The sequence below is a fragment of the Sminthopsis crassicaudata genome, chromosome 3 (genome assembly GCF_048593235.1).
Source record: "Sminthopsis crassicaudata isolate SCR6 chromosome 3, ASM4859323v1, whole genome shotgun sequence".
Lineage (NCBI taxonomy): Eukaryota > Metazoa > Chordata > Mammalia > Dasyuromorphia > Dasyuridae > Sminthopsis > Sminthopsis crassicaudata.
The window spans coordinates 396,516,464-396,529,131 of NC_133619.1; the positions used below are offsets into that span (position 1 = coordinate 396,516,464).

The following is a 12,668-nucleotide window of genomic DNA, read 5'->3' on the forward strand; positions in this document are numbered from 1 at the left end:
CCACTGACCTGTGTCCAGAGAAGAAGGTTTGATCGGGACTCTGGGGGCCTCTCCTTCCCCAGCGGGGCATGGGATGGAGTGGAGAGTGGAGGAGTGAAGCCTGACTCCAGGCTGGGTAATCCGGGGCTCAGGTTACTGGCTCTGATATATATATAGTATCTTATCTGACCTCACAGGGATGGCTACTGCAATTCACTCACATTCCAGGATCCAGAGAAACTTAAAGGGGCAGAGCCGTGCCCACCCAATAGGAGGTGAGGTGGGGTGGACTGTCCCTAATGATCAGATGTGAGATGTGTATGGGGGTGACACGAAGGGAAATTGGGGAAGGGCGAAGTAAGCAGTGGTAGGAGGGACGCAATAAAAAAAAGAGGGAAGAGAACAGGTGGGGGTGCGCTGCTAGTAGCTCAGGGTGAAGGAAGCAGAGGACTGAAATTATCTGCAGGTCCCGGACTTCCAGGAAGAAAGGTAAGCCCTGCCTGTGTGCCCTAAGTGCCCTGCTTCTTCTAAAGTTAAAAAGCAACTCCAAAGCCTTCTTTCATGATCTCCCCATAATCCCTTGGTTCTCATCACTGGGGCAGGATTAGTTCCGCTGACACACCAGCACACAAAGTGGGCTGAACAAATTCCCAGGCCTCCCCGCCAAGCATCCATCCGGGAGCTCAGACCCTGCCGGTTTCTTCTAGCTTAAAACAGTGGGAAAAGGTGAGGGCCCCAGCAGGTGCTTGGAGAGATGCCCGATGGCCCTCCCTCTGCTATCCGTGCCCACACCTGTGGGGCTCCCCCCTATACTAGATACAGAAGAAAACAGCGGTGTCCTCTCACCTTTCTAGGCCTTTTTGTCCATCGTGCTCCCCAAGGCTTTCCTAGGCCTTGGTGCAGCCCACCTTCATGCAGGTGTCTCGGGTCTCCACCCTGTCCCCGCGGCTGCCACTCGCTCAGCACCGGGTCCTGGTGATGCCCTCAGGCCCTCATTCCAGTCCCCATTCCCTGACCCCAAGTGGACATGAATCTACAGCATCAGAGAGGTGGTTTCAGCCGGCCCCACCACCTGACCCCTCTCCAAGTTCCGCTCTCCCGGCGCCCCCGCTCGGGACAGTCCGGGCCACGGGAGTTTCTGACTTCGCCTGCCCCCGACCTTCCCCAGCAGCGGGAGCCCGCTCTCGCAGCCTCGCCCCCAAAGCGCTGGCCAGGTGCGGACTCGAGCTGAGGGCGGGGGAGGAGAGGCCGGAGCTGTCCGCCTCAGAGCGCCATACACATGAGTACAGTTGGGGGCTCTGAAGTTTAGGTCTGGTCCGGGCGGGGGGCGGTTATAGAGGTACCTCTTCTGGGCAGAGAGCGGAGGAAGTTCTCTTCCACTACTTAGCCGCTGCCCGCCCCCGCTGACAGACCCCTGTCTCCTCAGTCTGTCTCTCTTCTCTCTCGCCTCTTCTTCCCCTCCCCCTCCCCAAGAAAGCCCCCGGAGGGGACAGTAAATGAGCGGCACACAACCTTCTTGTCACAATGGGCTACAGCACAACACGCTCCTCTGAGAGGCGCCCGGGCACACGCCGCCCACCGCGCCCCCGGCCGGGCACGGGAAAGCGCCCCGCCGGGTGGTACCCAGAGCTGGGGCCGCCCGGCACCGCGGACGCTCCCCCCGGCGCGCGAGCCCCCGGAACCGCGGCTCCCCACCTCCACGTCCCCGGGGGGACTCCGGGTGCTCCCCCTCCTGCCGGGCAACAGCCGGCGCCCGCCTCGGGCATCCATCGGGCGCGGGTCGTCCCCGCGCCCAGCCCCGCGCAGGTGGCCCTACCTGGTTCTCCGAGGGTGGCTGTCTCAAGCGGAAAGCAGGCATGGAGCTGCGGGTGAGTCCCGCCTGACACTGGCGCGGCGCAGTGAGCAACAGCTGACGCAGAGGGCTCCTTGGCCCGGGCTCCTGCCCGCCTCTCTCCACCTCCGCCAGGGGCCCCAGTGAAGACCTCCCCGGGAGAACAGCGCCACTCAGTGGGCAATCGCCATTCGCCGTTCCAGGACGTCCCCGTGCGTTTTACGTCACTGAGACGTGGAGCTCCCATTGGCTCTTTATTATTGTGACCCGATGGAGCTCCTCCCAGCCTGGGTTTCCCGGGCAACCGATGTAAACAGAACCACGTGGAAGAGAAGCACGCGGGCTAGAGCGGGTAGAGACGGAAGGAAATGGAAGAGAACGTTGCTTAGGTCTGGGAAGGACAGGTGCACGGGAGTCTTGGAAATGAGCTTAAAGACCATCCGGTTCCACCCTCTCGTTTTGCAAATCACGTGGGGGAGCAGAGGTGACAATGTGGGTCTCGGCCCACGTGCCCGGGCGCGTGTCGGCCGGGCAGCAGCGGCCGAGGACCGGCTCCGAGTCCCCTGGAGGCACTCCGGGCGCGTCTCACAAGCGGTGAACGAGTGGCTCGGCCAGCCTCTCCGGCGCTCTCCTCTCGGCCGGGGTCCTTGTCCCCTTCGCTCAGCCTTGCCGTTCCTCCCTCAGGAAGGCGCCCGCCGCGTGGCAGAAACGGTGGAGTTTGGAGTGCTCGGAAAAATGAGACGGGGGTCAGGGAGCGACGCTCCCCTCACTTAGGCAGGAGACAGAAACCGGGAATTTGCACGTTCGTGTTTTCATCACTCACCATCTAGCAGAGATTCCGTTATCTTTGAATGAAAGGGCGCGCCTGTGTCAAGCGCTCTGGAAACAGTGCAAAAGCGAGAGTCGCTGCGCTCTGGGAGGTTGTGTTCTTCTTTTTATTTTAACAGCTTTTATTTACCAGATATTTGCATAGGTAATTTTACAGCACTGACAATTGCCAAACCTTTTGTTCCAACTTTCCCCCCCCCTCCAGGAGGCAGGTCGACCAATACATGTTAAATATGTTAGAGTGTATGTTAAACACAATACATGCATACATGTCCAAACAGTTGTTTGGCTGTACAAAAAGAATCGGACTTTGAAATAGTGTACAATTAGCCTGTGACGGAAGTCAGAAATGCAGGCGGACAAAATTAGAGGGATTGGAAATTCTGTGTAGTGGTTCATAGTCATCTCCCGGAGTTCTTTCGCTGGGTGTAGCTGGTGCAGTTCATTATTGCTCTATTGGAAATTATTTGGTTCATCACATTGTTGGAGAGGGCCACGGCCATCAGAATTGATCATCATATAGCATTGTTGTTGTTGAAGTGTACAACGATCTCCTGGTCCTGCTCATTTCACTCAGCATCAGTTCCTGTAAGTCTCTTGGAGGTTATACTCTAACTGGGAGAGAACACATATGTTATCGGTGGTCCGGGAAGGGGTTTCAGTCTGAGAGGATCCGGGACTTTAAGCCGCGGAAGAATCTTGCCTTTCTCCCATTGACGCACCTTTCACAAGCATCATCCCCTCTCCCACCTGCACACCATTCAGAAGCAAAAGCAGTGCCAGGAAGTGTTGTTGCCATTTGTCCTGGAAGAAGACCAGCACTTCAGGAGGGGGCGCCCTGACCTGCGAGGGAAAGGGATTTAAGTGTGGGAGGGCTGCATAACGTCACTCTCCTCACTCCCTCTCCAGAGCCACCTGGGCCCAGTGCGCTGGAAATGGCCATGATACAAGGACACGCAAAGACACCTTGGTCTTTTTAAGCTAAGGTCTTGGTCCATAGGTCTCAGTTTGAGGCGAGGTAAGAAATGGAAGCCTCAGGGTTTCTGACCAGGACAGCAACAACTAATACTTTCACTCTTCAGTCAATGGGGCCTACACAATGACCTGGTATATCTTGTTGGAATGAGTGAATGAAATATTGTTGAGTGCTTACAGTAGGTGGGACAGTAGTAATAGCAAGTTGCAGGCTGGGGCTGCTAGATGGTACATGGTCGGAGGGCTGAACCCGGAGTCAAGAAGTTGTTGCTCGGTCATTTTTGTTTCTATCCTGCGCACTTTTCCTGACCCCATCCTAGGTAAAGACACTGGAAGATGAAACTCAGGAGGATGAGTCTATTGATTCCAGATCCTGCGCTCTAGCCAGTTCCCAGAGTCCTCCCTTTAGCAGTGTGGCTCTGGGAAAATTGTTTAATGTTTTTTACCTTCCTTTCCTCTTCAATAAAATAAGCTGGAGAAGAAAAGGCCACTGCTACCAACACCAATGTCTATTAGATAGATTCAGTACTAAACACTAGGTGTAGGAAACCAAAAATAAATAGTCCCTAACTTCAGGCAGTTTATTTTCTTCAGGAGATGTGAATTCCTTTAGTGCAGAGAGAGTATTGATGACCCATTAGATTGTAAATTGTTTGAGGGCCTGGCACTATTTGACACTTAGTAGATGGCTAGTAAATTTTTTTTGACTGATTCTACATTAAAAATATTTTACATTCATAATCTGTTCCACTCACTGCCTCCCAAATTGAATCCACAACACCCTCTCCCCAACAAAATCCTCATCATGAGCATGTGTAGTCTAGCAAAATAAATCCCACATTGGTCATATCTAAATTTACCTATTTTATTCTGAATTTTACATCTCTGGTATGAAATGAGTATCTTCAGCCCTCTGAACTCAGTTTGTCATTCTATTAATCAAAGTTCTAAAGTTTTTCTAAGTTCTTGTATGAATTTTGTATGAATTCTATTTCTATGCTTTTTATATCAGTGCATAGAGATCTTCAGAATTTCCTTTGATACTGTTCATTTTTATCATACCTTATGACAATAATATTCTATCACATACATAAACCATGATTTCTCCCTTCTCCAATAGGAGAACAAAAAGGACTGCTATAAATATTTGGTACATAGAAGTACTTTTCCTCTTTTCTTTTATCTCTTAGCTAGTATCGGCTTTGGATAGTTTTGTTGGGTCAAAAGGTTTGTACAATTTAATGACTTTGGGAATATAGTTTCCAAATAGTTTTTCAAAATGACCAATTCACAGCAAGGAGCTTACATTCTAAAATGTGAGAGCACACACATAGCACAATGGTGGGCATCTTTAATGGGGCTATATAGTCTTGCAAGAACAAATGATAGAATTGATTTAATCATGATTTGTGGTTCCAGAACTGGAGATGAAAGACAGCAGGAAGTAGCTAGGTAACTGTATAGGTAGCTATAGAGAAGCTGGCTAGAAAGTAGGGAATGAAGCGACACACTGCTGGGGTTTTCCAGAACTAATAGGGGTAGTCAATCATTAATTAGGACCTGAGACCTCCCCTTTTCCTATCCCTTGTCCCAACCAGGGCAGAAGTACCTCAAGATAGTTGTGAGTCTATGAGATGGCTGGAAAATATTGAAGTAAGAGGGAACACAGATTTGTAGGTAGTGCTGTTTCAAGATATATAGTGAAATGAGGGGTGAATAGGAGAAAAGATCCAATGGAATGTGAAGAACGGTTTGGGTTAAAAGTTTCAATAGATAAAGTGAACCATGGCTTGAATCCCTACTGCTTTTTGTATCAGTTAGGACAGTGGTGTCATTGAGGAACTGAGTGGATTAAATTACAAGTCACAAGGGTAGGTAGAATGCTAGAATTCTAAGCTCAGTGCCTGAGACAGTTAATAAATGGTTTACTGACCAACTGGAACCTTTAAGCGTTAAGAGGTCATTATTTCAATTTCTAAACCAGCCATAAGAATCCCCTCTAATGCATGTGTGGGAAAGGTGATTAACCTCATTGGCTTTTCTTGAAAACTTCAAATGTCAGAGGGTTCACCATCCTGAATCATTTGTTTGGTCTGCTTTAATTGTTAGAATGTTCTTTGTTTTTTTTTTCTTTTTTTTGAAAACATAGTCACTTTATTATAAATTTTTTGACAGTATATATGCATGAGTAATTTTTTTATAACATTATCCCTTGTAATCATTTTTCCCAATTATCCCCTTCCTCCCTCTACTCCCTTCCCTAGATGACAGGCAATCCCATACATTTTACATGTGTTACAGTATAACCTTGATATAATATATGTGTGTAAATCCAATTTTCTTGTTGCACGTTAAGTATTAGATTCCGAAGGTATAAGTAACCTGGGTAGATAGACAGTAGTGCTAACAATTTACATTCACTTCCCAGTGTTCCTTCTCTGGGTGTAGTTATTTCTGTCCATCATTGATCAACTGGAAGTGAGTTGGATCTTCTTTATGTTGAAGATATCCACTTCCATCAGAATACATCTTCATACAGCATTGAAGTGTACAGCGATCTTCTGGTTCTATTCATTTCACTCAGCATCAGTTGATGTAAGTCTTTCCAAACCTCTCTGTATTCGTCCTGCTGGTCATTTCTTACAGAGCAATAATATTCCATAACCTTCATGTACCATAATTTACCCAACCATTCTCCAATTGATGGACATCCATTCATCTTCCAGTTTCTAGCCACTACGAAAAGAGCTGCCACAAACATTTTGGCACATACAGGTCCCTTTCCCCTCTTTAGTATTTCTTTGGGATATAAGCCCAATAGCAGCAATGCTGGATCAAAGGGTATGCACAGTTTGATAACTTTTTGGGCATAGTTCCAAATTGCTCTCCAGAATGGTTGGATTCTTTCACAACTCCACCAACAATGTATCAGTGTCCCAGTAGAACATTCTTTGTAAAGAAAAAAAAAAAAAGGAAAGCTCAAATTTGTCTTTCTGTAACTTTCACACATATGTATAAGTTCTGCCCTCTAGAATTAGGGTATTTTCTTCCCTATGACAGTCTTCAAATAACTGAAGCTAGTGATCATTCCTGTCTTGTCTTCTCATTTCATTACTAAACATTTTTGTTTCTTCAATTAATTGTTGAATGGCAGTTTCTATTAAGAGAATCCAAAATGGGAGCTTCTGGGTGGGAGGCAAGGGTGTGCTAAAGCCAGTTCCTATCAGCCATAGAGAAAAGATCCTTATATTTTCAGTGTGAACATTTACATCTTGAAAATCAGTAAACCCTACAAATCAGGACTTGATTTATTTTGATTGTTTTATCAATTTTCAAGTAAGGAAGTGATGAAGAAAATGCTAATGTAGATTAAATATAAAAGTGTATTGTATGTATATATATATATATGTGTGTTATTTTTCTAGAGTAACAGCTAAACTTATATATATATATATATATATATATATATATATATATATATATATATATATATATATATATATATATATATATATATATATATATATATATAAAAGCATACTCCTTGTAGAAAGGAGGAAAGTATGATCCAGGTTTTTTGTCACATAGTTTAATGGAAGGGGAATAGAGCTGGGATTCTAGTCTTTCTTTTCTAAAAAATTTTAAAAATAAATTTTATTAATATTTTCTTTTTCTTCCATCACCATAAAATTCCATGCTATTCCTCCCCTCTCCTTCCCAGTGAGCCACCTCATATGAGAAATAATATTTTATAGAGGGCCAGGGTGGTGGGATTAGGGGAGAGAAACCCTTAATAGAACCTTCATTCATATTAAGATCTCATATCTGTTTAGAATGTATTGTTAATGTTGTGTAAGATGCTAGTCCAATGGATCAGATTGCCAAACTGCTTTCCAGTTTTCCAAGCAGTTGTTATAGAATAGGGAGCTTTTTCTTAGGTAATTTATGTTTTTCACTTTATCAAACACTGAGTTATCTTGTTTCTGAATCTGTCTTTTTTAGTTTCTTCCGTTTATTTATCTCTCTATTCTTTAATCAGTACCAGATAGTTTTGTTGACTGTCACTTTATAATATAATCTATGATCTAAAATTCCTATTCCCCCTTCATCCTTATTTCTTTTCACCATTTCCCTTGATATTTTAAATTTTTTGTTTTTTCCAAATACATTTTGTTATTATTTTATCCAAGTTTTATAAAGTATCCTCTTTAGTTTGATTGGTATAACTTAGTAAATGTAAATTAATTTTAATAGTATTGTCATTTTTGTTATTGTGGCACTTCCTAGTCATGAACAATAAATATTTTGTTTAGGTTTTAAAAAATTTTTAAGGAGAATTTTATAATTGAACATTTACAAATCTTATGCATACTTTCATAGGTTGATTTCCAGATTATTTTGGATAGAGATGTTCCTTCTTTTACTGCTTATTGTATTTTGTTATTATTACATTGAAATACTGTTGCTTTTTGAGGATTTATTTTATAGCCTACAACTTTGCTGCAGGTATTGTCTCAATTAGTATTTTGCTGATTTCCTAGGGTTTTCCAAGTTAACCACCGTATCATTGACAAATAGGGATAATTTTATTTTTTTTAAACCTATCTTGACTTTCTCTTGTGTTGTTGCTATCATTTCCTGAACTATATCAGATTATAATGGGGAGAATGGACATCTTTGCTTTGCTTTTTATTACTGGAAAAGGTTCTGGTACATCTCCATTCTATATGATGCTTTTGGTTTTACATAAATGCTTTTTATATTAAAAAAAAGGTCTCTCTAGACCAGCATTTTGTAGGATTTTAGTATAAAAGAATGCTGTACTTTGTCAAAGGTTTTTTTCTATATCTATTGAAATTTTGTGTAGTTTTGTACATTTTGATTTTTAATGATGTTGTACAGTCATGTCCTATTCTTCATGACCCCATTTGAGATTTTCTTGCAGAGATATTAGAATTGTTTGCCATTTTTTCCCAGCTCATTTTGCAGATGAGAAAATTGAAACAAACAGGGTTAAATGATTTGCTCAGAGTTACACTGCTAGTGAGTGTCTGAGACCAGTTTTGAACTCAGATCTTTTTGATTCCATAATGTGCTCGATCTGTGCCCCTAGTTCATATGGTTGTTTTACTTATTTTCTAAATATTGAACCATCTTTGTATCTATGACATAAAACTCTCTTGATTATAATGAATGATTTCTTGGATAAATTGATGTAATCTTTTTGATGAGATTTTGTTTAAAATTTTTGAATCATTGAAGCATGATACTCTCAGAGATACTTGGCAGATTTATATGAAATGATGCAAAATGAAAAGGGCAGAACCAGGAAAATAGTGTACATAGTAACAACAATATTGTATAATGATCAGCTGTGAAAAAAACTTAGCGATTCTCAGCAATACAATGATTCAAGATAATTCTAAGGACATATGAAGAAAAATGCTATCCATCTCCAGAGAAGGAACTGATGGAGTCTGAATGCAGATTGAAGCATACCGTTTTTTTTTTTTTCTTTTCAGTCAATTTTTTTTTCACATCATGATTAGTATAGAAATATGTTTTGCATGACTGCATATGTATAACTATGTTAAATTACTTGCCTTCTCAATGAGGAAGAGGGTTGGGGAAGAAGGAGAGAATTTGGAATCCAAAATTTTAAGAAATGAAAGTTTAAATTATTTTACATGTAATTGGGAGGAAATAATATATATATATATATATATATTTAGAAAATTAAAAATGTTTGTCATTTATTGATTCTCTAATTTTTTAAGAATGCATATGTAGGTCATTAATTTTGCTAATGTATGATGTTAAGCATTTACTTTTCTCCCTTGAGAACTGCATTAACTACATCCCAGAAATTTTAGTATGTTGTTTCATCATTATCATTGTCTTTTACATAGCTATTATTTCTATCATTTGTTCTTTGACCAACTCATTATTTAAGATTTCCTTTTAAGCCTTTTTTAAAATCTGTATTTTTTGTTTGTGATCCCTGAACCAATCTCTATTTATATTGTTTGGTGGTCTACAAAGGATATATTGCTGTTTCTTTCCTTTTACATTTGTTGGCAATATCTATATAGTCAAATTTTGTAAAAATTCCATTGGTGCAGAGAAATATGTACATTCTTTTGCTTTCCAATTTAACAGATATTGTAAGTCTTTAAAACTACTTTCTCCAGAAATTTGTCCAGATTTTCCCCTTTTGTTTATATTTCTTTTGGACTTATTGAAAACTGATAGAGGGATATTGAAGTCTCCTGATTTTTTTTTTTATCGATGCATATGGTTGCAGAAACAAATAGGGTCCAAGGTTTTCTGTAAATCAAGAGCTTGTGATTTCTATAATTATTATAGCTTGAAAGGAATAAAACAAAGAAAACAAAGAAAACTTATTGGTAGAGAAGATTGGGACTTCTCCAAGATCAGGCAATGGAGGGGTGGGGAAGTAGTTTTGTGATTTCCTTGAAAAACAGAGCAACCTCCTAGAGGAAGAGTTTAATGATTTCCCCAAAGTTGGGGGGCTCACAGGGAAGTTAAAATTCAACTTTGCAAAATGCCCAGATAAAGAGCTAAATGGAGATATAAATGCTTTTCTTTTTTCCTTTTTCTTATTGTTTTTTAATGTAACATGGGTCAAAGGGTATGTATAGTTTTCTCTTTGAGCATAGTTCCAAATTCTTCTCCAGAGTGGTTGGACCAGCTTATAACTCTATCAATATTGTATTAATATCCCTATTTTTCCTTATTCCCTCCAGCATTTGTCATTTTCCTTTTTTTGGTATGTAAAACAATCTGATAGGTATGAGGTGGTACTTTAGAATTGTTTTGATTTGCATTTCTCCCATCAATAGTGATTTTGGAGCATTTTTTTCATATGACTACATATGAAAAAGTTTTCATTTCTTTTTTTCTGAAACTGCCTAAGACCATTGCCAGTCTCTTAACTTTAGTCTTGCCCCTGGATTTCAATGATTTTGGAAGAGAGAGTTGATTTTGTGCAACTCTGTCTCACTTAAATCCAATTCACTCCAAATCCAAGTCATGTACAAGTAATGTCTTGGGATGTCACTGATCCTTTTTGAAAATGGAGAATGTTTGTTGTACCTTTAGCAAAATGTAGTTTCCCTTATAATCTGTTTAAAATTAGATCTATTTTTGCTTTTACTTTGTCTGAGATCATGATTGCTAACTCTGTTTTTTTGTTTGTTTGTTTTTTTAACTTCAGCTAATAGATTATAACAGATTGGCTCCAGTCCCTTTTTTTAAAACTATGTGTATAACTTTCTGTTTCAAATGTGTTTCTTTTAAACAACATATCATTGGATTCTAGGTTTTCAATTCATTCCACTGTATGCTTCTGGATGAGTTTATTCCATTCATATTCACAATTATGATTACCAATTGTGAATTTTCTTCCATTCTATTTTCTTCTGTTTGTCCATTTCTCTCCATTTACCCTTTCCTGTCTCAAAAATTTGTTTTGCTTCTGACCACTGCCTCCCTTAATCTGGTTTCCCTTTAACTGCTCCTCATTTCCCTTATCCCCTTTCCCTCCTACTTCCCTTTTGGGCAAGTTAGATTTCTATATCCAATGTAGTGTGTGGTGTGTACATGTATATTATATATGTATATGTATGCATTCTTTTCTCTTTGAACCAACTGCAATGAAACTGAGGTTCAATATTGTCCCTCATAAGCACCTCTTTATGTTGAATAATTTCCCTCTATTCATCTCATTTCTTCCTTCTTCCAGGGCACCTCTCTTTCTCACTTGTTCATTTTTTTTTTATGTTATCTCAATATGATTGACTCACACTCATGTCCTTTGTCTAGGTAGACTTCTAATTGCTCTAATAGTGATAACGTTCTTAGGAGCCATGTGTTTCATCTTTCCAAATAGGAATGTAAATAGTTTGATCTTATTGAGTCTTTTATAATAGATTTCTCTTTTTAAGTTTACCTTTTTATGTTTTTCTTGAGTCTTGTCCTGAATGTTAGATTTTCTATTCAGTTCTGGTCTTTTCATCAGCAATGTTTAAAACCTTTCTATTTTATTAATATCCACTATTTTCCTCTGAAGCATTATATTCAGTTTTGGGATGTTATTCTTGGTTGCAATCCTAACTTTTCTGAAATATTATATTCTAACTCCTCAGCTCATTTAATGTGGGAAGTTTTGTGTGATACTGTTATGCCATAATATTTGAATGGTTTCTATTTGACTGCTTATAATATTTTCACTTTGACTAGAGATCTCTAGAATTTGGCTACAGCATTTCTGGGAGTTTTCATTTTGAGGTTTCTTTCAGGAGCAGATGGGTGAATACTTTAAATTTATGTTTTGCTTTTTATTTCTAAGGTGTCAGGGCAGTTTTCCTTTGTGATTACCTTGGATACCAAATTTTTCTCATCTCATGAAATAGCAAACAGAAAGAGAAGGAAAGACAAGTAAGCAAGCAAATAAATAAAAAAAAGAATTAGGGGAAAACCAAAATATACCAGATTATTCAATTTCTGAAATTAGTTAAATTTCCAAAAAAATGGCCCAAAAAAGATTTAAAATGGAAAAATCAGCAGAGGTTTATTTAATCAGTGACACTATAACAGTTATATTTGGACTCTAATATCATAGATCTTAATTTGTTAAGTGATTTTTAAAAAGTACAGATCCAACCAATCACCCCTCTAGTCAATAAACTTCAATGACTCTTTATTACCTCCAGGATCAATACAAAGTTGTTTGACATTCAATGTTCTACCCTTTCAAGTCTTCTTACTTGGCTCTGAGCATTTTCTCTGGCTGTCCCCATACTTTGAATATTATCCCTCGTCAGCTCCTTCTACTGGCCTCCCTGATTTCCTTTAAGTCCCAAATAAAATCTCATCTTCTACAGAAAGCTTTTCCCAACCTTTCTTAATTCTTTTCTTTCTTATTTATTTCCAATCTATTTATTTGCTTGTTTCCCCATTAAATTATAAGGTCTTCAATGGCAGGGATTCTCTCTTTCCTTTTTTTGTATCCTGAACACTTAGCACAGTGCCT

At 40.3% G+C, this 12,668-nt stretch overlaps 1 protein-coding gene across 2 annotated transcripts in view; it reads right to left on the reverse strand.

Moving 5' to 3' along the window:
* USP2 (ubiquitin specific peptidase 2) overlaps positions 1-2,023 on the reverse strand; it is a 28,944-nt gene extending 26,921 nt beyond the window's left edge. The window contains exon 1 of one of the 2 annotated variants that reach the window (XM_074302398.1): positions 1,796-2,023. The gene's annotated coding sequence lies outside the window, so the exon portion shown is untranslated. Of the gene's footprint in view, positions 1-825; positions 1,452-1,795 lie in introns of those variants that run through there. The other variant, XM_074302399.1, reaches the window with a different exon arrangement.
* Between the last annotated feature and the right edge of the window lie 10,645 nt (positions 2,024-12,668).